At 44.4% G+C, this 27,775-nt stretch overlaps 1 protein-coding gene across 2 annotated transcripts in view; it reads left to right on the forward strand.

The window, feature by feature from the left end:
- Positions 1-4,152: 4,152 nt before the first annotated feature.
- The window catches only part of LOC143764709 (NXPE family member 4-like), a 417,919-nt gene continuing 394,296 nt past the window's right edge, over positions 4,153-27,775 (forward strand). Inside the window, exon 1 of one of the 2 annotated variants that reach the window (XM_077250562.1) lies at positions 4,153-4,164. The gene's annotated coding sequence lies outside the window, so the exon portion shown is untranslated. Of the gene's footprint in view, positions 4,165-7,177; positions 7,197-27,775 lie in introns of those variants that run through there. The other variant, XM_077250564.1, reaches the window with a different exon arrangement.

Raw genomic sequence — 27,775 nt, forward strand, 5'->3', positions numbered from 1 at the left:
TGATGTGTTCTAGAGTTATTATTACATAAAGTGACACTGGTCAGAGTTGTAACATTTGGCCAGGTCATGAAGGTGAAAACATAATTGGGGGCTGAAGGGGTTAAGGGTTGAAATTCCGAAACCCATACGATGTGTTGTAGACCGCACTGCATGTCATTTGTGCAAATGGATTTCCAATAACGTATTAAACCAAGGAAAATTGAGTGCCTAACTATGATGATACACAGGTTCTTCTCACAAAATTAGAATATCATCAAAAAGTTTATCTATTTCAGCTCTTCAATACAAAAAGTGAAACTCATCTAATATATAAAGCTGAATGTATGTGTGTATGTGTGTATGTCTGTATGTCCACGATTGGCATCTGCACCGTCGCAGCTACAGCCACAAAATTTTGCACAGTCACACGTCTGGACCCCGAGAGCGTCATAGGATATGTTGTGAGGCAAAATTTTAACCCCGCACGTTCCAATTCACCAAACAATTTTGCCTCTTTCTACATAATGGGGAAAAAGTGAAAGGAAAAGTGTTGGAGGCAAATTGACAGCTGCCAGATGTGAACAAGGCGGACTTAACCCTCCGTCAGGGGCAACTGATCTGACAGGCGCAGCTCACTTAGTTTCATTTCTCTATTTTCAGTGGTTTGTCTGGGAAACACCCTCCTCCCAGAACCTTCCTAACTTTAAAGGCTGTGTGAAACCTGAGAAGCCTCTTGTGCTGCAGAGCTGCAGGAGATCAGATATCAGTGTTTTGGCTTCTCAGGCTCATTGCCCCTGAACGCATCACACATTTGACGATTAGAATTTGCTGTTTTTATTCATCCCAATTGTTTTTTAGCTTGTTTTATGAATAGCTAGTGCTAAATTTGTGGATTTATCATAAAAGGTTTTGTTAGAAATAAGATTGTGCTTCTCAGGCACATTGCGCCCTAACACATATTCTCTCTCTTGCTTCAGCTTTTCTTCTGAAATGGCGAGGAGAATATTTGACTTGTCCAATGCCCTTCATGTTGAGCAAGTGCAAAATATACTGATTGATGATGAGACAGACCCCTTACAGCTAGAAGATTTAGGGGAAGAAAGTGACATTGCTTCAGAAGATGATGTGGAAGAATGTCCAGATGTGTCTGATACAGGTCAAGATGGAGAGAGTGAGGAGGATGCTCAAGACATAGAAACATATTACTTTTCTGGTTATTAAACATTTTTTTTTACACCTGATTATATGTATTCTCATTTATTACATTCCTATTAAGGTAACTGATCACTTTTAGAGCATTGAAATTTTAAAAAAAGGAAAATATAGCCAATTTTCTAGCCTGTGCCGGACAGGCGCAATGCCCCTAAACTCGTTATGAAACATATTGCCCCTGACGGAGGGTTAATGAGTGAGAGCGCTGGCGCCAAAGAGTATATACCGTACAGTTGCTAAGGTGGGGCCCCGACATGGGATACTCACCACACACGGAGATATAAACACACACACAAAATGTGCCACACACTACCACGTGCTTGAACACATATACCACCTTCATCACACATTTCACCACACATACACCAAAAAGTCGAAACACAAAAGTCGCCACTCAAAACTCGCCACGCGCAAAATTTGCCACATGCAAAACTAGGCTCACGCAAAACTCACCAGACGTGCAAAACTCACCTCATGGAAAACTCGCCACACGTAAAACTTGCACACGTGGAAAAATTGCCACATGCACAAAAGTTGCTACACATGGAAAAGTTGCCTCACACAAAACTTGCACATACTCAAAACGCACCACACATAAAACTCGCCACGGGCAAAACTTGCCATGCGCAAAACTTGCTGCACACAACTTGCTACACTAACCTGTCACATGCAACTCGACACACAAAAAGTTGCTACACGCATGTCGCCACACAAAACTCATCTCACAAAAGTCGCTACATGCATGTCGCCACACGCAACTCAACACACACAACTTGACACATGAAACTTGCCCTAAAACACCCACGAGTCTGGTATTATCCTTCAAAAATAAAAATCTGATTAATAAGCAGAAAAACTACAAGAGCAACAAATGTACCATATAGGAAATATGTCAGCTGTCAGTCACATGACCTGTCTATTATGTGTATGTGTGAGCTAATATATACTGCCAGGGAGGAGGGCTTCCTGTTGGCTGGGGATTTATCAGGCTGCCAATTTAGCTTACAAATACTGAGGTAAAAATACTGACCAAATAACGTGTGAACGAGGCCTAATACAGGAGGAGATGACACACAGATATATACTATATACAGGAGGAGATGACATACAGGTACATACTATATACAGGGGAGATGACACACAAGTATATACTATATACAGGAGGAGATGACACACAGATATATACTATATACAGGAGAGATGACGTACAGGTACATACTATATACAGGAGAGATGACATACAGGTACATACTACATACAGGAGGAGATGACATACAGGTAAATACTATATAAAAGAGGAGATGACACATAGGTATATACAGGAGGAGATGACCTACAGCAGGTATATACTATATACAGGGGAGATGACATACAGGTATATACTATATACAGGAGGAGATGACTTACAGGTATATACTATACACAGGAGGAGATGATATACAGGTATATATTATATGCAGGAAGAGATGACATACAGGTATATACTATATACAGGAGGAGATGACATACAGGTATATACTATATAAAAGAGGAGATGACACATAGGTATATACAGGAGGAGATGACCTACAGCAGGTATATACTATATACAGGAGATGACATACAGGTATATACTATATATAGGAGGAGATGACATACAGGTATATACTATATACAGAAGAGATGACATACAGGTATAAACTATATACAGGAGGAGATGACACATACTGTAGGTATATACAATATACAGGGGGAGATGACATACAGCAGGTATATACTATTTACAGGGGAGATGACATACAGGTATATACTATATACAGGGGAGATGGCATACAGGTATATACTATATACAGGAGATGACATACAGGTGTATACCACATATAAGGGAGATGACAAACATGTATATATTGAGGGGAAAATGAGAGGTGTGAGGTGAAAATGAAAAGGTGTGAGTGCAAAACGAGAGGAGTGAGGGAAAATAGTGGAGTGTTCAGAAAATGACAGATGTGAGGTCGAAATGACAAGTGTTAGGGGGGAATGAGAGGAGTGAGGGGAAAAATGAGAGGTGTGAGGGAGAAAATGAGAGAAGTGAGGTGCTAAATGAGAGGGGTGATGGGAAAATAAGAGAAGTGAGGTGCTATAACTAACCACAGATATTTACTATGCCCAGGCAATGCCAGGCTCTTCAGCTATTATATTATATAGAGTCATTACAAACAGAACAATGGCTCCAGCAGCAGTCCGCTCCTTGTGAATCTCTCCCAAATTTTTTGAATGACTATTTCTCAACAATCCTTTCAAGGCTGCGGTTATCCCGTTGCTTGTGCACCTTTTTCTACCACACTTTTTCCTTCCACTCAACCTGCCATTAATATGCTTGGATACAGCACTCTGTGAACAGCCAGCTTCTTTAGCAATGACCTTTTGTGGCTTACCCTCCTTGTGGAGTGTGTCAATGACTGCCTTATGCACATCTGTCAAGTCAGCACTCTTCCCCATGATTGTGGAGCCTTACTGAAACAGACTAAGGGACCTTTTTAAATGCTTAAGAAGCCTTTGCAGGTGTTTTTGTTAATTATTCTAATTTAATGAGATAATAACTTCTGGGTTTTCATTGGCTGTAAGTCATAATTATCAACATTAACAGAAATAAACACTTGAAATAGATCACTCTTTTTGTAATGACTCTATATACTGTAATATATTAGTTTCACTTTTTGTATTGAAGAAGTTAAATAAATTAACTTTTTGATGATACTCTAATTTTATGAGAATCACCTTTACCTCTTTGCCTGCTCAGGCTGCTGGGCACCCAAGATGCAAGTGATGAGGGTGTGGTGAGCTGTTATTTTTTGTGTTTGGATTGTAAAATGTGATCTTTTTATAGATGTTCACACCCGCATTTAATGTATAAATACTCAGAAACCTACAAGTTTAAATTAATCATTTATCTGGAGAGGGGATGAAAGGAGCACACAAGAAGACAACAGCAAGGTAAGGAAACAGGTTTCAATAGTTTTAAATAATTTTGTCTAGGAAACAGGCATAGAGAGGGTAACGCATTTTTATTTTTTAATTGATAATCTGAGAATTATTGCTTTATTATTTTACTATTGAAAGAGCTGTGTGAGGTTTTGTTTTTATTTTTATTCATAACATTTTAAAACAACATAACATTTTTTTTCATTGCTTTTATTCTGGATTTTGTGTGGTAGGTTAGGCTAAGTTTTTTTTTCTGCAGGAAAACCTGATTTTTTGCCAGTAAAGCACCTGCAGCAAAAATGCATGTTTTGGTGCATTTTTTGTTGTGGATTTGGTGTGTTTTTTTCATGCTTTTTTGGCTAACTTGTGTCTCTTTGTACATGCTAATAAAGTTTATTGGCCCCAGAAAAAAGAAAAACTACTTCCTGTAGAACCATACCTGTAGATCACGATTGAATAAACCAAAAAAAAAAGCACAGCACTAGGACCATGCGAGTGCTGTCCAATTTGTACACAACTATGTCCTTTGAAAAGCCGGCAATTCAGCAGCCACATGCAGTAGATTGCATACAGTAAATACACATAGAACAGATAGATAAACAGATGTCAGTGACATATGCAGCTCTGGCAAAAATTAAGAGACCACTGCAAAATGTTCAGTTTGTCTGATTTTTCTCTTTATAGGTATATTTTTGCATAAAATGCAAAAATTCTTTTAGTCTACAAAACTTCTGACAATATGTCTCCGAATTTCCAAGCAATAAATTTTGTATTTTTTTTTCTGAAAAGGAGAAATGGTCAAAACTAAAAAACCCCCCAGTGCTTTCAGACCTCAAATAATGCAAATAAAACAAGTTCATAATCATTTAGAAACAACGATACTAATGTTTTAACTCAGGAAGAGTTCAGAAATCAATATTTTGTGGGATAACCATGATTTTTAATCACAGCTTTCGTGCGTGTTGGCATGCTTTCCACCAGTCTTTCACACTGTTTCTGGCGCAACATTTTGAGCAGTTCTTCTTTGTTTGATGGCTTGTGACTATCCATCATCCTCTTGATTATATTCCAGAGGTTTTCAATGGGGTTCAGGTTTGGAGAATGGGCTGTCCATGACAGGGTTTTGATGTGGTAGTCTCTTAATTTTTGCCAGAGCTGTATGATTAGTGCAGCTTACTGTACATGTCTTTATTTATTAAAAGACTATTTTTCTGAAAAAAATGGCGTAGGCTCCAGTGTAATTTTCTTAACCAGCAGAGGGAAAGCAGAAGGCTGGGGGCAGATGTTTATAGCCTGGGAAGGAGGTAATAACCACGGAGCTTCCCAGGCTATTAATATCAGCTCACAACTGTATACTTAGCTTTTACTGGCTATTAAAGTGGGGACCCCAGAAAAAAATTACATAGGGTACCCCTATAATTTATAACCAGTAAAGGCTAGGCAGACAGCTCTGGGTTGATATTAATAGCCTAGGAAGGGGCCATGGATATTGTCCCCTTCCCCGGGCTAAAACGATCAGCTCTCAGCCATCCCTGAAAAGATGCATCTTTAAGATGCACCAATTTTGGCACTTAGCCTCAGTCTTCCCACTTGCCCTGATGCACTGGCAAGTGGGGTGATAGTTGGGGGGTTGATGTTTGTATTGTCAGGCGATAGCAAGCCCAGAGGTTAGTAACGGAGTCGTATATAAGACGCCTCCATTACTAACCCATATGTCATGCTGCTGCAGTTCATTATAGCACAACCTCCACCAGGGGGAGCTTGTGAGGGAAGAGACTGCACACACAGAGTAGCACCACAGAGCAGCAGCACAGGCACCACCAAGTGGTGAGAGAGTGGTCAGACAAGTGGAGTCTAAAAACAGTCAGAAGCAGAAGCACCAGAAGCAGCAGTACACATGGTCAGGAACAAGTCAGGGGGTTCAGCAATGGTCGAAAGCTGAAAAGACAAAGACAGAAGGCAGAAGCGAGTCCGAATACAAGCCAAGTCAAAAACCAGGGAATCAAACCAACTAACAGGGAAACACTGGGAAAGGACAGTCAGGGGAAGTCAACAGACACGGGCAAGTCAGGGATCACAGCAGGACAAATCAAGATCTACCAGAGTCAGATGCACACACCGAAGACAGAACTATAGCTGACACTGCCTGCAGAATGCTTCAGAGCTAAATAGCTAACCTGAACCCAGAATGAGGCAGTGCAAAGTTAACCCTTGACATGATCCACCTGGAAAAGGGGCAGACAGGACAAAAACCCCAGAATGGAACATGACATCATAGTCATATTGTATAAAAACATTCACAACCAGAATAAAGTCCTTTAATTGAAAGAATGACACAGACTCCTTGAGTAAATCTTAATTATTCTATGCTTACTACATCACCCATTCCAGTGAATCCATTGTCCCCTGCAAGAGAATTAAAATATGAAACATTTTTGCTCACTTGTCAGCTGAGAAGATAATTATCCATTTGTTGAACGACAGATCTAGCTCTGCTATATCTAGATGACAGGCTGCATGTTTGCATGATGCGACTATTCAGCCTGCCATCCAGAAGAGACAGTGAGCAGCGTCTGCTACCGCTGCTCAATGTCTTGCGGTGAAGTCCTATAAACTGTCTGACGGTATTGCGAGCGTGACAACTTTGCATGGTGGCTCAACGGTTAGCACTGTTGCTTTTCAGCACTATGGTCCTTGGTTCAAATCCCACCAAGGAAAACATCTGCAAGGAGTTTGTATGTTTTCCCCATGACTGCATGCATTTCCTCCCACACTCCAGAGACGTACTGATAGGGAATTTAGATTGTGAGCCCCATTGGGCACAGCGATGATAATGTATGCAAAGCGCTGAGGAATATGATAGTGCTAGATAAGAAAAAAGCATAATAATAATAACTTGTAAATGGCATTTCTAGTCATTTGATTTCGTATCTACTCTTATGTAAAGTGAATTTAATATCTCAAGTATTCTTATTATATTCCTTATAAAATTGGCAGGCTTGTTCATCTGAACCTCATCACATTATGAACAAATCCACAATGAGGTAATGATACAGGACTATACCCTATTATGTGATTTTTGAGAGTATATAATATATATTCCTCAGATGTTCCCATAAAAAGATTTGTAAAGCTAGGTGCTATTCTAAAACACATTGTGGTTCCAGTGGTCTTGGGATAGATGGTCCCATTAAATATAAAAAAAGTTATTGGTGATAAAACATTTTAGTTCTTTCATCTGAAATGTGCGATGTTTTGTGTAATTCTGTAGTCATGTTTAGAGATGAGCGAATATTTCAATGTTCGACTTGGATTACGTTCGCCGAATTTGCAATATTCACCGATTAATTCGTTGAATATTCACTGAACATAACTGGACGCCATTCATGTCAATGGGAGGCAAAAGCAGACGCATGCACAACACCTTAGAACGGCCCCAAATGTTGCCAAAACACATCAAATGAGGGACAGACACCCGGAAAGTGACCTCAATTCACCCATAGTATAAATTTCAGCATGGAACTGCAGCAATCAGCCAGCCATGAGGTATCGGGGTCTGGGACAGCATTTAAATCTTTCCAATGAATGTCACAATAAAATGAGGTGGCTGAGGGATCAGTGTAGGGCCCCTTTACTGGGAGCCCAGACACCACATGCAATACCTCTACTTGCTCTTATGCTGAGCCACACTCAGGTGGCACAAATATCAGTTTTCTAGACTATCGTTGTCAGAAAAATGTAAGGATAGTAACACGGGTAGTTGAGTACAAGGAGGTGGAGGACTGACGGTCTCAGAGGCCTAGTGCTAACAGGCAACACTCATGAAGGAGACCTAACCAGGAGTGTTCCCATTTCCCAAAGTAATTGGCATCAATTTCACCACCGAAGAAATAGTAGAATAGGGACCGACAGGTCTTTCACTACACCCATTCCAGCATATGGACACCCAATAAGGAGTGATCACATTTCCAAAAATTATTGGCAGACAACGCCAAAGTGGCATCAATTTCACCAAAGTAGAAATAGTAGAATAGGGACTGACAGGTCTTTCACTACACCAATACAGCAGATGGACACTCAACCCAGAGTGTTCACATTTAAAGAAATGAAGGCCTTACACCACAGAACTGGCATCAAATTCACCACAGTTGAAATAGTTGAATAGGGACAGACAGGTCTTTCATTACACCCAATACAGCAGATGGACACCTAACTTGAATTGTTCAGAGTTAAAAAAAATGAGGGCCTGACACCACTGAAGTGGAATAACTTTCATGAGAATAGAAATAGTATAATTGGGACCGACAAGTCTTCCACTACAGCTAACACAGCAGATGTAGACCAACCATGACTATCCACATTTCCACAAATTTGTGTTAACATCAGCAGCAGCAGCAGCCACAGAAGCCAAGTGAAGTTACATGACATTAAAGGGAACCTGTCACCTGAATTTGGCGGGACCCGTTTTGGGTCATATGGGCGGGGTTTTTGGGTGTTTGATTCACCCTTTCCTTACCCGCTGGCTGCATGCTGGCCGCAATATTGGATTGAAGTTAATTCTCTTTCCTCCGGAGTACACACCAGCGCAAGCAATCTTGCCTTACGCAGGCATGTACTCCGGAGGACAGAGAATGAACTTCAATCCAATATTGCGGCCAGCATGCAGCCAGTTGGTAAGGAAAGGGTGAATCAAACACCCGAAAACCCCGCCCATATGACCCAAAACTGGTCCCGCCAAATTCAGGTGACAGGTTCCCTTTAATGCATCACATTAAAAAATGCAATATCACCTAGTCTTTATAGTCTGTGACTGGGCTGCAAAAGTCCTTGGAGACCCATGACTTGTTCATCTAATAATAATGTGTGCAAAAACTGTAAAGCGCTGCAAGATATGTTATTGCTATATATATAAAAAAAAAGATTATAGAAAGATAATGAAAGTTAGGCAGTCAACACTTTCAGGGGACCGACATATGCGCGTATTCGTCAGGACATCACCAGCAGCACCGAAAACACATTCTGAGAGAACGCTGGCTGCCGGGCACGATAAACCCTCCAAGGCATGTGAGGCAAGCTCAGGCCACTCATCCATTTTGGAAGACCAAAATGTGAAAGGGTCCAAACCCTCCCTGATGGTATTGATATTTAGTTTTAGATACTCCTGCACCATCCTCTCCATTCATTCACCATGTGTAAGATTTGGCCTCTGTTGGGCTGGTGCACGAGTTGGTCTAAAAAAAGTCAAAGGACTCACAGAAATTACTTCTTCCACTTCCACCACTGATGCTGCTGCTAATGTTTTGGCGTTGACAAATTGACAGGCGAAAGGTTGAAAGTCTAGTGCTGCGATGTGAACTGTGTGTTTCAATGCTGTCTTGGGGAAAAGCTCTCTTAACCCCTTTACCCCCAAGGGTGGTTTGCACGTTAATGACCAGGCCAATTTTTACAATTCTGACAATCGTCCCTTTATGAGGTTATAACTCTGGAATGCTTCAACGGATCCCGGTGATTCTGGCACTGTTTTCTCGTGACATATTGTACTTCATGATAGTGGTAAAATGTATTTGATATTACCTGCGTCTATTTGTGAAAAAAATGGAAATTTGGCAAAAAGTTTGAAAATTTCGCAATTTTCCAACTTTGAATTTTTATGCAATTAAATCACAGAGATATGTCACACAAAATACTTAATAAGTAACATTTCTCACATGTCTACTTTACATCAGCACAAATTTGGAACCAAATTTTTTTTTGTTAGGGAGTTATAAGGGTTAAAAGTTGACCAGCAATTTCTCATTTTTACAACACCATTTTTTTTAGAGACCACATCTCATTTGAAGTCATTTTGAGGGGTCTATATGATAGAAAATAACCAAATGTGACACCATTCTAAAAACTGCACCCCTCAAGGCACTCAAAACCACATTTAAGAAGTTTATTAACCCTTCAGGTGTTTCACAGGAATTTTTGGAATGTTTAAATAAAAATGAACATTTAACTTTTTTTCACAAAAAATGTACTTCAGCTCCAATTTGTTTTATTTTACCAAGGGTAAGAGAAGAAATTGGACCCCAAAAGTTGTTGTAGAATTTGTCCTGAGTATGCTAATATCCCATATGTGGGGGTAAACCACTGTTTGGGCGCATGGGAGAGCTCGGAAGGGAAGGAGCGCTGTTTGACTTTTCAATGCAAAATTGACAGGAATTGAGATGGGACGCCATGTTGCATTTGGAGAGCCACTGATGTGCCTAAACATTGAAACCCCCCACAAGTGACACCATTTTGGAAAGTAGACCCCCTAAGGAACTTATCTAGATGTGTGGTGAGCACTTTGACCCATTAAGTGAGTCACAGAAGTTTATAATGCAGAGCCGTAAAAATAAAAAATCATGCTTTTTTACAAAAATGATCTTTTTGCCCCCAATTTTTTATTTTCCCAAGGGTAAGAGAAGAAATTGGACCCCAAAAGTTGTTGTACAATTTGTCCTGAGTACGCTGATACCACATATGTGGGGGTAAACCACTGTTTGGGCGCATGGGAGAGCTTGGAAGGGAAGGAGCACCGTTTGACTTTTCAATGCAAAATTGACAGGAATTGAGATGGGACGCCATGTTGCGTTTGGAGAGCCAATGATGTGCCTAAACAGTGGAAACCCCCCAGTTATAACTGAAACCCTAACCCTAATCCCAACCCTATTCCCAAGCCCTAACCCTAACTTTAGCCCCAACCCTAACCCTAACTTTAGCCCCAACACTAACTGTAGCCTTAACCCTAGCCCCAACCCTAACCCTTGCCCTATCCCTAGCCCTAACCCTAGCCCTAACCCTAACCCTTGCCCTAACCCTAACCCTAGCCCTAACACTAGCCCTAACCCTAACTCTAGCCCTAACCCTAGCCCTAACCCTAACCCTAGCCCTAACCCTAACCCTAACCCTAGCCCTAACCCTAGCCCTAACCCTAACCCTAACGGGAAAATGGAAATAAATACATTTTTTTAATTTTTTGCTAAATAAGGGGGTGATGAAGGGGGGTTTGATTTAGTTTTATAGTGGGTTTTTTAGCGGATTTTTATGATTGGCAGCAGTCACACAATGAAAGACGATTTTTATTGCAAAAAATATTTTTTGCGTAACCACATTTTGAGAGCTATAATTTTTCCATATTTTGGTCCACAGAGTCATGTGGGGTCTTGTATTTTGCGGGACGAATTGACATTTTTATTGGTAACATTTTCAGGCACGTGACATTTTTTGATCGCTTTTTATTCTGATTTTTGTGAGGCAGAATGACCAAAAACCAGCTATTCATTTCTTTTTGGGGAGGCGTTTATACCGTTCCGAGCTTGGTAAAATGGATAAAGCAGTTTTATTCTTCGGGTCAGTACGATTACAGCGATACCTCATTTATATCATTTTTTATGTTTTGGCGCTTTTTTACGATAAAAACTATTTTATAGAAAAAATAATAATTTTTGCATCGCTTTATTCTGAGGACTATAACTTTTTTACTTTTTCTTTGATGATGCTGTATGGTGGCTCGTTTTTTGCGGGACAAGATGACGTTTTCAGCGGTACCATAGTTATTTATATCCGTCTTTTTGATCGCGTGTTATTCCACTTTTTGTTTGGCGGTATGATAATAAAGCGTTGTTTTTTGCCTGTTTTTTTTTTTTTTTTTTTACGGTGTTCACTGAAGGGGTTAACTAGTGGGACAGTTTTATAGGTCGGGTCGTTATGGACGCAGCGATACTAAACACGTGTACTTTTATTGTTTTTTTAAATTTAGATAAAGAAATATATTTATAGGAACAATATTTTTTTATTTTTTTATTTTTTGGGGGATTTTTTCGAATTTTTTTTACACATGTGAATATTTTTTTTTTACACTATAACATTGCCCCAGGGGGGGCATCATGTTATAGTGTAAGATCGCTGATCTGTGTCAGATTGGTGATCTGACGTGCACAGCTCCAGGCTTCCCGGCGCCTGCTCTGAGCAGGTGCTGTGAAGCCACCTCCCTGCAGGACCCGGATGCCGCGGCCATTTTGGATCCGGGCCTGCTGCAGCGAGGAGGAGGTAAGAAACCCTTGGAGCAACGCGATCACATTGCGTTGCTCCAGGGGTCTCAGGAAAGCCCGCAGGGAGCCCCTTCCCTGCACGATGCTTCCCTATACCGCCGGAACACTGCGATCATGTTTGATCGCAGTGTGCTGGGAGCGGTCCGTGACCGCTCCTGGCACATAGTGCCGGATGTCAGCTGCGATGGTCAGCTGACACCCGGCCGCAATCGGCCACCCCCGTGAGCGCGGCCAATCGCATATGACGTACTATCCCGTCGGTGGTCATACGGGCCCACCCCACCTCGACGGGATAGTACGTCTAATGTCAGAAAGGGGTTAAGGTTGTATTAAAGCGTGTTACGAAACTCCAGCATTCGCGGGTCCATTTCTAGGCCGGGAATCATTTTGCAAAATTTGGTTTTATAACATGGATCTAGTAAAGTGTCAACCCAGTAGTCAGCATTATTCCTAATCATTACTATATGGGGATTATGTTGCAGCAAGAAGGCACTCATATATTGGCTTCTACATGAGGTCTGAGCCCATGCTGTGTTGGTGGCTGGGTAACAATGAGGCTCGTTTCCAATGTCCCGTTCCGCCAACCCCCGAACAACAGAGAGGGGAGGATTATCCTCTTCATCTGACAGTTGCTCAACCATCACCTCTTCCTCCTCCATTTGTTCCTCAGATCTTGCACCTTTGATAACAGTTTGTTATCATCACCAGCCCCCTCGATAACAGTAATCCACCCTCCCTTGGCTACCACCTGTGTAACGACAGTCTTGAACTTCAAGACAATGTTGTCCCTTCCGCAGCCTCCTCAGCCTCCTCCTCTTCTTCAGGCACCACCATCTCCTCCCGCAGGCTACTCAAAGTCTGCTCCAGCATATATATATATGACCGGAATAGTGATGCTAATGATGGTTTCGTCAGCACTAACCATCTTAGTAGTCATTTCAAAACTGTGCAGAAGGGTGCAGAGGTCCTTAATCTGTGCCCACTCTGTAAACGTGATATGCACCATATCCTAACTGCGTTGGCCCAGGCTATACGACATGGCATACTGCATCAGGGCTCGTTGTTTCTGCCACAGTTGCTGCAACATGTGCAGAGTGGAATTCCACCATGTCAGCACATCGCATACCAACCTGTTATCTGGCATGGACAAAGACCTCTACATCGATGCAAGTCGATGAGCAGAGGGATGTGAATGGTGGAAATGAGCACACAGCTTACGTGCTTTCTGGTCACTCAGGCCAGAAGAGTGGCTGACTAAAAGCTGTACCATCAGGTTGAGGACGTGAGCCATGCAAGGCATGTGTGTGAGCCTGTCTCGCTGTACGGCCGACACAAGGTTCCCACCATTATTGGACATGGCCTTCCCCAGAGGCAGGTTCAGCAGAGACAGCCATTGATAAAATTCAGCCTGGAGAGCTGTCCACAACTCTTTAGCTGTATGACTGCGATCTCCGAAGCATATCAATTTTAAGACTGCCTGACTGTGGTGAGCCCTGGCTGCACAGTACGGAGGGAGGTGGGGGTTCGCTATGCACTGTTGAAACACCTGTCTCATGAAGGCAGAGCTTGATGGTGCAGGTGGAGGCCCAAGATACGATAGAGGACGCAGAGGGAGTGGAGGAAATGTTAACATCAGCAGCAACAGCAGCAGATTTGGCCTGCAAGCCTTGGAGATTCCAAGACTTGTGGAGCAGCGCCTGTCCCACAGCCACCAGAGTCACCCAGTGCCCAGTCAGCCCTTACTCGCCCAAGTATCTGTGGTGAAATGCACCCTTGCAGACAGAGTTTTGTCAAAAAACGGGTGATGTTTTCTGCGACATGCTGGGGTAATGCAGGCACAGCTTTCTTAGAAAAGTAATGGTGACTGGCTAACTGGTACTAGGGACTGCGAGGGCCATCAGCTTTCAGAATCCGTAGGTATCCACAAGGCGGAAAGGCAGCATTTCTGTGGAAATTGGAGGTGGTGAAGTTCAACCTCTTAGCTTTGTCATGCGTAGGAGGAAACAATCTTTTCTGTGACCACAAATGCAGAACCATGGCCTGGCTGCAGAGCTGTGAGAGGGCTGAGTACAGTCAACCGGACAAACTGCTGGACCAAGAGAGAGGTGCAGGCGGAGATGTTACTGTGGATTGAGAAACTTGTGGTGTGATCGGTCTCTGAGATTGGCCAAAAACAGAAGGCATGTCCGCTTCCATTACAGCTGAAGACAGCCTCCCAGTCAGCATGACTTGATCGGGTAAAGAACCCGAGGTTCTGTGGTCAAAGAACTGCATCTCAATAGTTGGCACAGTAACAGGGGAGGAGGAAGAAGCAGCAGATGCGATTGATGGGGTGGCTGATGGTGGTTGATGTCCGCTGGTCCACATTTTTGCACAATGGGATTCCCACACTAAGGCATGTTGATTGTGCATATGATTGTTCATACATGTAGTAGTGAAATTATTGCACTTTTTACCTCGACTGTTTTTTTTTGCAAAGTTGGCAGATTACGTGAGGTGGCTCATCCTTTGCAGTGTCAAAAAAAGGCCCAGGCTAGGCAACCCTTGTCATCCCTGCAAGCTGCAGACTTGTGTATGCTGCTGGTCAGAGGCATGGTTGTGGCTGAGGATGCATCGGTCATCGTGGCTGCATCACAACATGTCTGCGATGGACGGCTCAACATAATCTCCTCGTCTTCCTCCTCAGATGACCTACTCAGCTGTGTGCCTCTATATTCACAACAACTGAGATGGAACACATCATCATCCTCAGTGTTATCACATTCCTCGCCATTGGAGTTGCCATCCTCCTCTTCTTACCCTGACAGCACAGTACAGTCCAAGTGAGCCTCAGATATTTGGGTCTCATCAGGATCACCTCCCCCAGGGGTTAATGTCTGATGACGAGGGTCAGGATGCTGTTCTGACCGTAATTCTTCCTGCCCCAGATCCAAGCTAAAAAAAAATTTGGGCATAGGTGCAAATTTCCTCCTCTTGACTCTGCGAAGCTTTTGAGCACACTTCTGATGAACATGGTATAGAATGTGTGAACAGCTCTTCAGTCTCATCCATCTGTGGTTCCGTACACTCAGTTGAACGTTTTAGTTGGGACGCAAGGGGAAGCGAGGGGAAATTGGGTGCCACATCTGTGGACTGAACTGGATGTGAAGTGGAGGTGAATGAGGAGAGGCCACTTGAAGCACTTGCAATCCACTCGAGTACATGCTCTTTCTAGGCATCATCAACAAGGCACACCGCTGTGCATCTGCCAAAGAAAGGTAGTGGTGTAGCCTGTCTAGTAGCATAAGTTGTCAGTGGTCTTTGCATAGGATGTCACGTTGCTTCACTAGTGCTTTCACAAAAATTACCACCTACCCCACATACACCTTGAACGCCAAGCCTAATTCCCCTTCCACCACTGCCTCGCTTTTTCCCAGTCATGTTGTTCAGATAGTGTGGTAGGAGCATAGTATTAACAACCAAAAATTAGATTTTAAAGTCTGCACCACCTCTGCAAACAGCTGAATTTCAGCGACAGTAAATTCAAAGTTGAAATATGGCGTGCTGTATCCTGTTAGTCACAGAAAAAAGATTTATTTTTGGACCAAGGATCAGGCCTCTATAATGCACTGGATGCTACAAACTATTTTTCAAGTCAGGTCCCTTACAATATGACGTTAATAACAGAAGAAATTGTTTGTGGCTAGTGTTGAGCATTCCGATACTGCAAATATCGGGTATCGGACGATATTCGCTGTATCGGAATTCCGATACCGAGTTCCGATATTTTTGCGATCCATATTAATGTAAAAAATAAAGAATAAAAATAAAAAATATGGATATACTCACCCCTCCGACGGCCCCTGGCTCGCAGCGGTGCAACCGGCAGCCTCCGTTCCTAAGAATGCAGTGAGTGTAGGACCTGCAATGACGTCGCAGCTTGTGATTGGTCGCGTGACCGCTCATGTGACCGCTCACGTGACCGCTCACGTGACCGTGACATCATCGAAGGTCCTTCACTCTGCATTCTTAGGAACGGAGGCAGACGCTTGCAGCGGTGACAGCCAGGGCTCGTCCGAGGGTGAGTATATCCATATTTTTTATTTTTATTCTTTATTTTTTACAAGAATATGGATCCCAGGGCCTGATATCGGCCGATCCAATCCGATACCGATACTTTCAAATATGGGAAGGTATCGCTCAACACTATTTGTGGCCTATGTATCAGGCCTCTATAACACACTAGATGCGACAAACTATTTTAAAAAAACAAAAACAAAAAACTATTTTTAAACTATTTCTGAAGTTAGGTTCCTTACTGTATGACATTAATACCAGAAGAATTTTTTTTTGAACCAAGGATCAGGCCTCTATAACACACTAGATGCTATAAACTACACTGGTCAAAAACATAAAGAGAACACTAAAATCCCACATCCTAGATATCACTGAATGAAATATTCCAGCTGTAAATCTTAATTGATTACATAGTGGAATGTGTTGAGAACAATAAAACCTAAAAATTATGGTTGAGCGAAACGGATCGGTCATTTTCATAAATCGGCGACTTTTAGGCAAAGTCGGGTTTCATGAAACCCGAACCGATCCTAGTGTGGGATCGGCCATGCGGTACACGATCAGAGCGCCAAAGTCCCGTTTCATATGACGCTGTCACCGCCGTTTTTCATCCAATGAAGGAGGACGCAGAGTGTGGGCAGCGTGATGACATAGGTCTCGGTCCCCACCATCCTAGAGAAGGGCATGGCAGTGATTGGCTTGCTGTCTGCGGCGTCACAGGGGCTATAAAGGGGCGTGCACGCCGACCGCCATCTTACTTCTGCCGATCTGAGCATAGGGAGAGGTGTTGCTGCAGTCAGTCAGAAGCAGGGACAGAGTTAGGGAGGAAATATAAACCCCCAAACCGCTTGTGCTGGAGCGATTTTCACTGTCCCACACCACCTTTTTGTGCAGGGACAGTAGAGGTCGTATTTTAGTGCAGCAGCTGCATAGCTGTGTGCACGGTGCTGTGCAAACCAACTGCTTTTTTCAAAGCAAAAATCCTGTTGCTCCTTTCTGCACAGTTACCTATCTTGTTTATTTGTCCACATTTTTGTGTTCAGCAGTTCTTTTTATTGCTGCCATACTTGTCCTGAGCTCATTGTAGGGAGCTTGTTATTGAATTTTTTTTATTTTTTTTTTAAATAATAATTCCAGCCACTTTCTGGCACTTTCATAGTGTTGTGTTATACCACTGGGCCAGAGTTGTGGTTCTGTGTCTCCCTCCCCAAAAAAGGGAGATTAAAATTCACACACAGTGTATATATTCTGCTGTACTGCTAGTGTGTCGTATATATCAGGCAGCCACTTTCTGCCACGTTCATAGTTTACTGTTATACCACTGGGCCAGAGTTGTGGTTCTGTGTCTCCCCCCCCCCAAAAAAAAAAAAAGGGAGATTAAAATTTGCACACAGTATATATTCTGCTGTACTGCTAGTGTGTCGTATATATCAGGCAGCCACTTTCTGCCACGTTCATAGTTTACTGTTATACCACTGGGCCAGAGTTGTGGTTCTGTGTCTCCCCCCCAAAAAAATAGGGAGATTGAAATTCGCACACAGTGTATATTCTGCTGTACTGCTAGTGTGTCGTATATATCAGGCAGCCACTTTCTGCCACGTTCATAGTTTACTGTTATACCACTGGGCCAGAGTTGTGGTTCTGTGTCTCCCCCCCCCCAAAAAAGGGAGATTAAAATTCGCACACAGTGTATATTGTGCTGTACTGCCAGTGTGTCGTATATATCAGGCAGCCACTTTCTGCCACGTTCATAGTTTACTGTTATACCACTGGGCCAGAGTTGTGGTTCTGTGTCTCCCCCAAAAAAAATGGGAGATTAAAATTCGCACACAGTGTATATTCTGCTGTACTGCTAGTGTGTCGTATATATCAGGCAGCCACTTTCTGCCACGTTCATAGTTTATTGTTATACCACTGGGCCAGAGTTGTGGTTCTGTGTCTCCCCCCCCAAAAAAAAAGGGAGATTAAAATTCGCACACAGTGTATATTCTGCTGTACTGCTAGTGTGTCGTATATATCAAGCAGCCACTTTCTGCCACATTCATTGTTTACTGTTATACCTTTGGGCCAGAGTTGTGGTTCTGTGTCTCCCCCCCAAAAAAAAGGGAGATTAAAATTTGCACACAGTGTATATTCTGCTGTACTGCTAGTGTGTCGTATATATCAGGCAGCCACTTTCTGCCACGTTCATAATTTACTGTTATACCACTGGGCCAGAGTTGTGGTTCTGTGTCTCCCCCCCCCCCCAAAAAAAAGGGAGATTAAAATTCGCACACAGTGTATATTCTCCTGTACTGCTAGTGTGTCATATATATCAGGCAGCCACTTTCTGTCACGTTCATAGTTTACTGTTATACCACTGGGCCAGAGTTGTGGTTCTGTGTCTCCCCCCCCAAAAAAAGGGAGATTAAAATTCGCTCACAGTGTATATTCTGCTGTACTGCTAGTGTGTTGTATATATCAGGCAGCCACTTTCTGCCACGTTCATAGTTTACTGTTATACCACTGGGCCAGAGTTGTGGTTCTGTGTCTCCCCCCCAAAAAAAGGGAGATTAAAATTCGCACACAGTGTATATTCTGCCGTACTGCTAGTGTGTCGTATATATCAGGCAGCCACTTTCTGCCACGTTCATAGTTTACTGTTATACCACTGGGCCAGAGTTGTGGTTCTGTGTCTCCCCCCCAAAAAAAGGGAGATTAAAATTCGCACACAGTGTATATTCTGCTGTACTGCTAGTGTGTCGTATATATCAGGCAGCCACTTTCTGCCACGTTTATAGTTTACTGTTATACCACAGGGCCAGAGTTGTGGTTCTGTGTCTCCCCCCCAAAAAATGGGAGATTAAAATTCGCACACAGTGTATATTCTGCTGTACTGCTAGTGTGTCGTATATATCAGGCAGCCACTTTCTGCCACGTTCATAGTTTATTGTTATACCACTGGGCCAGAGTTTTGGTTCTGTGTCTCCCCCCCCAAAAAAAAAGGGAGATTAAAATTCGCACACAGTGTATATTCTGCTGTACTGCTAGTGTGTCGTATATATCAAGCAGCCACTTTCTGCCACATTCATTGTTTACTGTTATACCTTTGGGCCAGAGTTGTGGTTCTGTGTCTCCCCCCCAAAAAAAAGGGAGATTAAAATTTGCACACAGTGTATATTCTGCTGTACTGCTAGTGTGTCGTATATATCAGGCAGCCACTTTCTGCCACGTTCATAATTTACTGTTATACCACTGGGCCAGAGTTGTGGTTCTGTGTCTCCCCCCCCCCAAAAAAAAAGGGAGATTAAAATTCGCACACAGTGTATATTCTCCTGTACTGCTAGTGTGTCATATATATCAGGCAGCCACTTTCTGTCACGTTCATAGTTTACTGTTATACCACTGGGCCAGAGTTGTGGTTCTGTGTCTCCCCCCCAAAAAAAAGGGAGATTAAAATTCACTCACAGTGTATATTCTGCTGTACTGCTAGTGTGTTGTATATATCAGGCAGCCACTTTCTGCCACGTTCATAGTTTACTGTTATACCACTGGGCCAGAGTTGTGGTTCTGTGTCTCCCCCCCAAAAAAAGGGAGATTAAAATTCGCACACAGTGTATATTCTGCCGTACTGCTAGTGTGTCGTATATATCAGGCAGCCACTTTCTGCCACGTTCATAGTTTACTGTTATACCACTGGGCCAGAGTTGTGGTTCTGTGTCTCCCCCCCAAAAAAAGGGAGATTAAAATTCGCACACAGTGTATATTCTGCTGTACTGCTAGTGTGTCGTATATATCAGGCAGCCACTTTCTGCCACGTTTATAGTTTACTGTTATACCACAGGGCCAGAGTTGTGGTTCTGTGTCTCCCCCCCAAAAATGAGGAAGTCTGGTGGAAGAGGCCGTGGGAGGGGGTTGTCAGCTGGTACTGATGGTGGTGCTGCATCTGGTGGTAGTGGCAAAAGCACAGTAGCACCTAAGGCTGGAGGTGTTGAGCCTGCGTCATCGTCTGGCTACACAAGGCCTCGAAGGCTCCCTTACCTGGGAGTAGGAAAACAGCTTTTAAAGCCGGAGCAGCAGGAAAAAGTTTTGGCTTTCCTTGCTGACTCAGCCTCTAGCTCTTTGGCCTCCTCTTCCCAAAGTTCAAAATGTCACAGCAGCCAGTCGTCAGTGGATGCTCCCGGTCAGGAACAAGACGTTTCCTTGTGTCCTTCTCCCAAACCAAAAAGTGAAGGATGCGTCAGGCGACACAACAGGTTACTCCATGGAGCTCTTTACACATACCGTGCCTGGGTTAGAAAGGGAAATTGTACCCTGCTCATTACAAGAAGAATCGGACATGGAGTGCACTGATACACAGCCACAGCTAGATTATGATGCTGTTCCATTGAGTCAGATCACTACATTGCCCTCGCAGTTTGCTGAGCCAGAATCTGACCCTGATGAGACTATGGTGCCCTGTCCCGAACGCTATAGCACCTTACACGGTGACACTGAGGAAGGTGCACATGACATTGAGGAGGAGGAGGTGATAGATGACCCAGTTGTTGACCCAGATTGGCAGCCATTGGGGGAAGAGGGTGGCGCTGCCACTAGCTCAGAAGCGGAGGAGGGTTGTCCGCAGCTGCACCAATCTACATCGCAACAGCTGTCATCTGGCAGGCCCGTATCAGGCAAAAAACGTTTGACAAAACCAGTTTTAGGACAGCGTGGCCATCCTGTGAAAGTTGCACAGCGTGCAATGCCTGAAAAGGAATTCCATAGTAGGAAGAGTGCAGTGTGGCATTTTTTTGACCAAGATCCCAATGATCAGTCAAAAGTGATCTGTAAAAAATGCTCAAAGACCTTTAGCAGAGGGAAGATTCTAAACAATTTAAATACAACGTGCATGCGTAGACATTTAACCAGCATGCACTTGCAAGCCTGGACTAATTACCAAACGTCCCGTACCATTGGTGCACCAGGTCTGAATGAAGGTAGTCAGCACCGCAACATTGCTTCCCTCACTGTAAGCCCACCAGTTAGGACACCAGCAGCAGCAAATGTGGAGGGATCGTCGCTAGGCCAAAGCAGTCAGGGAGTCAGAAGGTTATTGGTAGGAAGCACTGTATGTAGGCCAACATCACCAACTCACTCTCAATCTGCCATGTCCACAACCACCACCACCGCTAGTTCCACCATAGGCAGCTCTCCAGTCCAGCTCACCCTAGAAGAGACTCTTGTTAGGAAACGAAAGTACTCATCCTGTCATCCGCGGACACAGGGTTTGAACGCCCACATTGCCAGACTTATCTCGTTAGAGATGATGCCCTACCGGTTGGTTGAAAGCGAAGCTTTCAAAGCCCTGATGGCCTATGCAGTACCACGCTATGACCTACCCAGTCGCCACTTCTTTGTGAGAAAAGCCATCCCAGCCCTCCACCAGCATGTCAAAGACCGCATTGTCCATGCACTGAGGCAGTCTGTCAGTGGGAAGGTGCACCTCACAACAGATGCATGGACCAGTAGGCATGGCCAGGGACGTTACGTGTCCATCACAGCGCACTGGGTTAATGTAGTGGATGCAGGGTCCACAGGGGACAGCAATAGTGGGACAGTTCTGCCTAGCCCACGATCTAGGAAACAGTTGGCTGTAGACGCTTGCCACCCCACCTCCTCCTCCTCCTCCTCCTCCAGAAGCGAAAGCTCATCCACAGAGCGCTGTCGCACGACCACTCCATCCGCAGCTGCTAGTGTTGCACACGAGGTGTCCCATTACGGAACAGCTAGTGGGAAGCGTCAGCAGGCCGCGTTTGAAATGAAGTGTTTGGGCGACAACAGACACACCGCGGAAGTTCTGGCCGAGTTCTTGCAGCAAGAAACTCAGTCATGGCTGGGCAGTGTACATCTTGAGGCAGGCAAGGTAGTCAGTGATAATGGAAGGAATTTTATGGCCGCCATAGCCCTTTCACAACTCAAACACATACCTTGCCTGGCTCACACTTTGAACCTGGTGGTGCAGTGCTTTCTTAAAAATTATCCGGAGTTACCAGCCCTGCTCCTGAAGGTGCGAAGACTTTGCTCGCACATCCGCCGGTCGCCCGTACACTCCAGCCGTATGCTGAACCATCAGCGATCGCTCAATCTTCCGCAGCACCGCCTAATTATCGACGTTGCAACAAGGTGGAACTCCACACTGCACATGGTTCAGAGGCTTTGTGAACAGAGGCGTGCTGTCATGTATTTGTGGGAGGATACGCATACATGGGCAGGCAGTTGGATGGCAGACATGGAGTTGTCTGGTGTGCAGTGGTCCAAGCTACAAGACCTCTGTCAAGTCCTTCAGTGTTTCGAGGAATGCACATGGCTGGCAAGTGCAGACGACGCCATCATAAGCATGAGCATCCCACTTATGCGTCTGCTGATGCAAAGTTTGACGCACATCAAGGAGCTGGCGTCTGCAGCCGAGGAGGAGGGAATCCTTGATGACAGTCAGCCATTGTCTGGTCAGGGAACTGTCCAGGAGGAGGTGGTGATCGAAGAGGATGAGGAGGAGGATGATGGGGATGACTATGTATGGGAGGAGGATGCTTCTCAGGGGCCACTTGAAACTGGTGGCATTGCAAGGTCAGGTACAGGTTTCTTGCGGGACACTTGTGATGTGGATTTCCAAGAAAGTGCTCCTCAACCCAGCAGGACCAGTGAATTGACACCAGGAACATTGGCCCACATGGCTGAGTATGCCTTGCGTATTCTAAAGGGACCCCCGCATTGTCAAAATGATGACCGATGACGATTACTGGTTGGCCTGCAACCTGGATCCACGCTATAAAAGGAAAATGCAAAACATCATGCCACATGAGAACCTTGAGCAAATATTGGCTACCAAACAAGCAACTCTTGTAGACCATTTGGTTCAGGCATTCCCAGCACACAGAGGCGGTGATGGTCCTCACACTTGCCGTAGGGGGCAACATGACAGAGGTGCTAGAGGTGCCGAAATCCGAAGTGGCGTTGGACAGAGGGGTTTTCTGACAAGGTTGTGGAGTGATTTTTCAATGACCGCTGACACAACAGGGACTGCTGCATCTATTCAAAGTGACAGGAGACAGCATTTGTCCAGTATGGTTACAAACTATTTTTCATCCCTTATCGATGTTCTCCCTCACAGGTCATTCCCCTTTGATTACTGGGCATCTAAACTAAACACCTGGCCCTAATTGGCAGAATATGCATTACAGGAGCTCGCTTGCTCTGCTGCCAGTGTGCTTTCAGAAAGAGTCTTCAGTGCTGCTGGTTCAATACTGACCGAAAAAAGGACACGTCTGGCTACCCAAAATGTTGATGATCTAACCTTCATTAAAATGAACCAATCATGGATTGCCAATTCTTTTGCCCCACCTTCCCCTGCTGACACGTAGCTTGGGTGATAAATGACTCGCTTTTGCCCTCCTCTTACTGACTTTGCCAATTCCTCCATTTACAGCTGCTGAATGTCCACCATAGGCCATTTTTATACCTCCCTAAATGGGCTGACTCCCCCCACAGGACCGTGGTCACCACTTGGCGCAAGCACCCGTGCAAGTGCCGTTTGCCTGGACAGGTGGGTGCGCCCACTCTACCTCTACTAAACAAAGCTGAGTTTGAATCTACAGGCTTTTGGCTTCTATCAACAATATGAAACTGCATTTGGCCTGGTTCTTGGTTTGGGCCTAGTGACGTCTGCTGCTGCCTCTTGGTTTCCTCAAAGAAACAAAGCTGAGTTTCAATCTACAGGCTTTCGGCCTCTATCAACAATATGAAACTGCATTTGGCCTGGTTCTTGGTTTGGGCCTAGTGACGTCTGCTGCTGCCTCTTGGTTTCTTCAAAGAAACAAAGCTGAGTTTTAATCTACAGGCTTTCGGCCTCTATCAACAATATGAAACTGCATTTGGCCTGGTTCTTGGTTTGGGCCTAGTGACGTCTGCTGCTGCCTCTTGGTTTCCTCAAAGAAACAAAGCTGAGTTTCAATCTACAGGCTTTCCGCCTCTATCAACAATATGAAACTGCATTTGGCCTGGTTCTTGGTTTGAGCCTAGTGACGTCTGCTGCTGCCTCTTGGTTTCCTCAAAGAAACAAAGCTGAGTTTGAATCTACAGGCTTTCGGCCTCTATCAACAATATGAAACTGCATTTGGCCTGGTTCTTGGTTTGGGCCTAGTGACGTCTGCTGCTGCCTCTTAGTTTCCTCAAAGAAACAAAGCTGAGTTTCAATATACAGGCTTTCGGTCTGTATTTTTAAACTGTATTTGCCCTACTAGTTTGGTTGGGCCCTACTAACGGTGTCTGCTGCTGCTTGTTGTTGTCCTCCACTGAACAAAGCAATGCTGCCTGTTTACTCCTGTTACCAATTTTTTTCTGCTTTTAGCCTCCTTTTTTATTTTGGGCCTATATCTGTGTTTCCTCCTCATCCTGCCTATTACCCAGCCACTGCTTGATGGGTCTGCTGGTACATTGACCCAGACCACTACATTCCCCTTGCACTCTACACAGCCAGAATCTGACCCTGCTGAAAGTCAGGTCCCCCTTCCCGCATACTATACCACCTTACACGGGGACAAAGAGGAAGGTGCATATGAAAGTGCAGGTTCCTTCATCAGGTGGGGGGGCATACTCGTTGACGACGTCACTGTCACAGGGCCCATCATAGTACGCAAAAGTGTCACTGCCGGTGGGAGGTGCCCCCGCCGTCAAACACAACGCCGTACTTTGAGGGGCCCTGTGCCAGTGCCAATGCGAACGAGTGGGCCCCCCTGCTTGATCTGGATCACAGCACTTGCAAAGTTGAAATACTTACCTCTCCCTGCTCCATCGCCGTGACGTATTCCACATTTCCTGGGCCCAAGAAAAAATTGAGCCAGCCCTCCCCCCCCCCACAACTTTAACCAAATGACCCCCAATTTTCAATACCTATTATTATAAGGTTAATTAAGATTGACAAGCTTAAGTAACAATAATTGATGTTTTTGACATTAAAATGGGCTCTGTAGGTGTTTTCCTGTCCTCCACTCACTGCCGACTTTTATTCCCCATTGACTTGCATTGGGTTTCGTGTTTCAGTCGGCCCCCGACTTTTCGCAATGATCGGCCGATTTCACCCGACCCGACTTTTGACAGAGTCGGGTTTCGCGAAACCCGACTCGATCCTGAAAAAGTAAAAGTCGCTCAACCCTACTAAAAATTATCAACGTAAATCACAACTAATATCCCACGGAGGTCTGGAGTTGGAATGATGCTCAAAATCAAAGAGGAAAATTAAGTTACAGGCTGATTCAACTTCAGTGGAAATGCCTCAAGACAAGGAAATTATGCTCAGTAGTGTGTGTGGCCTCCACAGGCCTGTATGATCTCCCTACAATGCATGGACATGCTCCTGATGAGGCGGTGGATGGTCTCCTGAGGGATCTCCTCCCAGACCTGGACTAAAGCATCCGCCAACTCCTGGAAGTCTGTGGTGTAACGTGACATTGGTGGATGGTGAAAGTCATGATGTCCCAGATGTGTTCAATCGGATTCAGGTCTGGGGAACGGGCAGGTCAGTCCATAGCTTCAATGCCTTCATCTTGCAGGAACTGCTGACACACTCCAGCCAAATGAGGTCTGGCGTTGTCCTGCATTAGGAGGAACCCATGGCCAACCTCACCAGCATATGGTCTCACAAGAGGTCTGAGAATCTCATCTCGATACCTAATGGCAGTCAGGCTACCTCTGGCGAGCACATGGAGGGCTGTGCGGCCATCCAAAGAAATGCCACCCCACACCATTACTGACCCACTGCCAAGCTGGTCATGCTGAAGGATGTTGCAAGCAGCAGATCGCTCTCCACGGCGTCTCCAGACTCTGTCACGTCTGTCACATGTGCTCGGTGTGAACCTGCTTTCGTCTGTGAAGAGCACAGGGCGCCGGTGGCGAATTTGCCAATCCTGGTGTTCTGTGGCAAATGCCAAGCATCCTGCACCATGTTGGGCTGAGAGCACAACTTCCATCTCTGGATGTCGGGCACTCAGACCATCCTCATGGATTTGGTTTCTAATCGTTTGTTCAGACACATGCGCATTTGTGGCCTGCTGGAGGTCATTTTGCAGGGCTCTGGCAGTGCTCCTCCTGTTCCTCCTGAGGTAGCGGTCCTGCTGCTGGGTTGTTGCCCCCTCCACAACTCCTGGTGTACTGGCCTGTCTCCTGGTAGCGCCTCCAGCCTCTGGACACTACGCTGACAGACACAGCAAACCTTCTTGCCACAGCTCGCATTGATGAGCCATCCAGGATGAGCTGCACTACCTGAGCCACTTGTGTGGGTTGTAGAGTCCATCTCATGCTACCACGAGTGTGAAAGCACAACCAACGTTCAAAAGTGACCAAAACAACAGCCAGAAAGCATTGGTACTGAGATGTGGTCTGTAGTCCCCACCTGCAGAACCACTCCTTTATTGAGGGTGTCTTGAAAATTGCCAATAATTTCCATCTGTTGTCTATTCCATTTTCACAACAGAATGTGAAATTGATTGTCAAACAGTGTTGCTTCCTAAGTGGACAGTTTGATTTCACAGAAGTTTGATTTACTTAGAGCTATATTCTCTTATTTAAGTGTTCCCTTTATTTTTTTGAGCAGTGTATTTTTCAAGTCAGGTCCCTTACTGTATGACGATAATAACAGAATAACAGAAGAATTTGTTTGTGGCCTCTGGATCAGGCCTCTACAGCTTAATTTCAACCCAAACAAATGATAAAGTGTGATACAGAAGATTGTCTAACTTTTTGCAGCTGAATTTTTTTTTAATGTGCCTTAGGTCTGCAGTTTTATTTCACCACAGCATTAAATTAAAAGGTAGGATACAGCAGGCTATTTAGTATTTTTTCAATAGCTACATGTGAATTAGAATGCTATACTTGTGCATCGATCACAATAGAAGCAGTGCACAACATGCACCCTGCTGGATTTGTTTGTGCACCTCAGTGTGGCCAAAAAAGAAAAAAAAAGTGTTGGAAGGTACATTTAACAGCCACACTGGACAATAGCTACCTACAGTATCTGAATAAAACACCTATCTAACAAGCTAAAATGTGGGATACAGCAGGCTTTTTAATATTTACCTACTGAAATAATATTACCTAGAATGCTATACTCGTGCATGCAGCACTATAGAAGCAGTGCACAACACACTTGTAGAACATGTGCCTCACCGGCTTTTTCTGAGAACCTCAGTAATGCCACAAAAAAAAAATCCAGAAGGTAAATTTTATAGCCACACTGGACATTATCTAGCTACACTATCTGACTGATATACAACCGCCTAACTAAATAGCTGAAATATTGCTAGTAACAGTGTCAGCGTCAAGAGCAGCCTCTCTGCGCTGTTACAGTGTCAAAATGGCGTTAAAACAAGATGACAGCTATTTAAATGGAGAGGAACATGTGATTTCAGCAGCCAATAACACAAGCCATGGTGTCAGGACACGATTGTTAGCCGCAATGTGCACACATAAAGTTAGAA

The sequence above is a fragment of the Ranitomeya variabilis genome, chromosome 4 (assembly GCF_051348905.1).
Source record: "Ranitomeya variabilis isolate aRanVar5 chromosome 4, aRanVar5.hap1, whole genome shotgun sequence".
Taxonomy (NCBI): domain Eukaryota; kingdom Metazoa; phylum Chordata; class Amphibia; order Anura; family Dendrobatidae; genus Ranitomeya; species Ranitomeya variabilis.